Source organism: Cynara cardunculus (genome assembly GCF_001531365.2).
Source record: "Cynara cardunculus var. scolymus isolate 2C chromosome LG 2, CcrdV1, whole genome shotgun sequence".
In the NCBI taxonomy this organism is placed as follows: Eukaryota; Viridiplantae; Streptophyta; class Magnoliopsida; order Asterales; family Asteraceae; genus Cynara; species Cynara cardunculus.
Genome location: NC_037529.1, coordinates 50,180,836 through 50,184,314, shown reverse-complemented (window position 1 = coordinate 50,184,314; position 3,479 = coordinate 50,180,836). Strand labels below are relative to the sequence as shown.

At 32.0% G+C, this 3,479-nt stretch overlaps 1 pseudogene; it reads left to right on the top strand.

The window, feature by feature from the left end:
- Positions 1-724, top strand: part of LOC112506149 — a 9,971-nt pseudogene extending 9,247 nt beyond the window's left edge.
- Positions 725-3,479: the final 2,755 nt, after the last annotated feature.

Here is a 3,479-nt window from a genome sequence, read left to right as displayed (position 1 = left end):
ATATTGGGAACATTGGATCTTTAAGCAGATATATTTTATAATAGAACTGAGATTCTTGAGTTTATTCTATACTTGTCATTGAGGACTGCTTTATTTGATTGTATTGCAAATATTCCTGAGCAAAGATATTTTATTATATTTTGGTGTTCATCACCCTGCATTTGCAAAGAAGGAATTTACTCAGTAGACCCTTTTGGTCTAACCCTCAATTTCTGTTTTAAAATTATGCAATGCAGGAATGGCGGGGTCCAGGGATAATAAGGGAAAAGGGAAAATGTGATTATTTTCCTAACCTGTTATCTGCTTTTGAGGATCTGCTTAGGATTACTTATTTTCAAGACACATGTTGTATTATATGTGTTAGTACAAGATTTGTTTTTGAATTTTTCATATGTAGATTTTGTACATATAGGAATCCTTGTACTAGTGGGGCCATGTGATGTAAACTATTTTCTATGTAATGAAATATGTGTGTATATGTAAATGTGGTGATTGGGGGTGTTACACAAATAGCTGAATCCAACGATGTTTTCTACCGGTGTTTGCCAACTTCTTGCTATTGGCGGGATCGGCGGGGACGTAACTTGCCACACAACTGAGAGGGATTCTCATGTGTACGGCGAATAACTCATTAAAATACTTGCAGGTTCACACAATAGTAAATGAGTTTGTTCTAATCAATGTAGATGAAGATGGAAGAGTAAGTCAAAAAATTCTTTCTTAAATTTCCTAAAATCTCAATTGGGTTACCTCTGCTTGCTCTAATTCTCTTCTTGGGTTTTTGTTTTCTTTTATCTTGATTTATGCATCTGGATAACTTAATTCATTTCTTGGTATCAAAATTTTGGTTTCAAGATGAAAAGTTCAGTCTTTTCTATATTAGTTTATGTCGGTGGCTTACACTATAATATAATAATTTATCTCTTTAAACAATTAGAAGCGGCTACCATCTCCATATTGGTTTTAAGTTTATCCGTATCTCAAATGTTACTATTTGATGTTCCTATATCATCCTTCCTGTTATCGTTCTTGGATAAAGACTCAGTTTCTTATTTGTATTTTAATCATGTATAAATTCAAACCATACATTAAAAAAATACCAAAAAACACCTTTAATATTATTATAATGTTAGTAATAATAAAATAATATATTTTTATTATGATATTCTTTTTGTTATTAGAACACAATTATTATAATATATAATTAATTTTTATAAGCAATAAATAATTATCATGTGTAGTCTGTCTGTATACTTAAACTACCAGTATCAAGTGTAGTTATCGAGATAATTTTGATGCACATATTTTTCTCTTGATAATCTTGCAAGTTTTTTTCTCTAAAACCTTTTTACGGATTAACATCCAAGTAAAATCATATATTTATTAAATAGTTGTATTAATATTTTGTTTCTAGTTACAACAAAATTTTACATTTGACTGCAACATATTCTAGAAAAAATGTTATCTTTGACAGACTCTTGTTGATTTTGATGACATGATGAGAAGCCAATAAACTTTGCAGACATCAAAACTGACACCAATGAAGTCCCAAACAGGAAAATTCTTGGAGGTTGAATTTTGATTATTTGAAGATTATCTAGAATAAGCGGGGGAGAGGTTCTTGGGAAGAAAGCATAGAGAAATGATTTCAATAGGTTCAACATCATGCTTGTTGGCCAATCTAACATTATAAAATAGCACTATCTACACTTAATATTCACTCATCAACTATTTTATATTTTCAAGACGGAGTATGTTAAAGAGGCTAATCCAGTATTTTGTAGATGTAATAAATTGCTTAAACTCACAGAGTAGTTTCAATATTCAATATATCATGTCCTTTTACATAGTTCTATTTTCATAAGTTTGCCTTATAGTTTTTTCTTGTTTGAAAAGTATAATGCTATGATATTTTTAATATTTACAAATACCGTTAATCTTTCAAAGATGAGATAAAGATTGAAGTTGTCAAAACAAAGTCCTCAAATTCTTTTGAGATTTAAATATGAACTATTTCTTCAAAAAGAAACAACCCTATTTGATGGATGGTTTTTATACGCTTCAACCTTTGTATTTCTCATTTACTTATCAAAATATCATTTTACTTACAAACAACGCCATAATTTAAAGGGAAGAACATTTTATAAATAATTAATTCATATTTTATTTACCAGAAAGTTTTGTATTTAGCTGCATTGCAGCGGGTACAAAACTATAGTGTATATATATATATACACACACACACACACACATACATATAATAAATAAGTAACTGGAGTGACACTTGTCTTCTTCTGGTGAGTCGGTTTTCTTGTTTTCCCTCCTAAAGACATATCTAGACACAATTTACATTAATAGTTCAATTATGCCTATTTGATTGACATGTGTTCTTTTTATTCAATCAATCCCACTAATTTAGGATGCAATTGGTTTTATTTTTGAGTTAATTAATTCGTGTGGTAACTGATCCCCGGAAAAAAATGGTGTTTACTTCTAAGTTTAAATTCAATTTACTGATATAGTTTTACTTCTGAATTCAATTTTATTTTAGGATTAACTTCATTTTATTCTAAATTTAGTTTACTAAAAAGTGTTACTTCAGAGTTATTTCAAGAGAACAAGTCTGAAGCTGTACTTTGGAAATAACTTTGAAGTAAAACTCTGAAGAATGACTTTTCTACAAGTCTGAAGAATGCAAGTCTGAAGAGTCATTCTTTAGAGTTAGATCACCCGAATTTTGAAGTCTTCTTTTTCAGACTTAGCTCACCCGAACTCTGAAGTTTTTTTCTTTCAGACTTAGAAGTCTGAAATCTGATTTAGTGGGATTGATTTTATACTTCAGAGTTATTTCAAGAGTACAAGTCTGAAGAGTCATTCTTCAAAGTTTTATTTTAGAGTTATTTCCAGAGTACAAGTCTGAAAAGTCATTCTTCAGAGTTAGCTCACCCAAACTATGAAGTCTTCTTTTCCAGACAGAGCACCATGCAGAGCCTCTACATAGTGCATGCAGAGCTTATGGCTTTCTAATACAGAGCTTTGAAGTTTGAAGAGTTTTGCTTTAGAGTAATTTCAAGAGTACAAGTCTTGTAATAAACTTATCTAGACTTTGAAGATAAGTCTTTAAGTATTTAACATTTTCTTGACCCAGAGGCTCTGCTTGACTAGAGAGGCTCTGCTTGACCAGAGGGCCTTTGGTTGGCCTTGCTTTTGGGTCGGCCTTGTTTATGGTTGGTGAGTCCAGAGGGACTCTGGTCCTTAAGGACCAGAGGAGCTCTGGTTGGTCTTGCTTTGTATGATGCAAGCTTTACCATGAGGTCTTTTTCAAAGATATTGGGTATTTGACTAACTCTGAGCTCAAAGTCTTCAGACTTCGTCTTCAGATTTGATCCAGAGGCTCTAGATAGATGAACCAAAGGCTCAGGTTGACCAGAGGGGCTCTGGTTGACTAGAGGGCCTTTGGTCGGCCTTGCTTTTGGGTC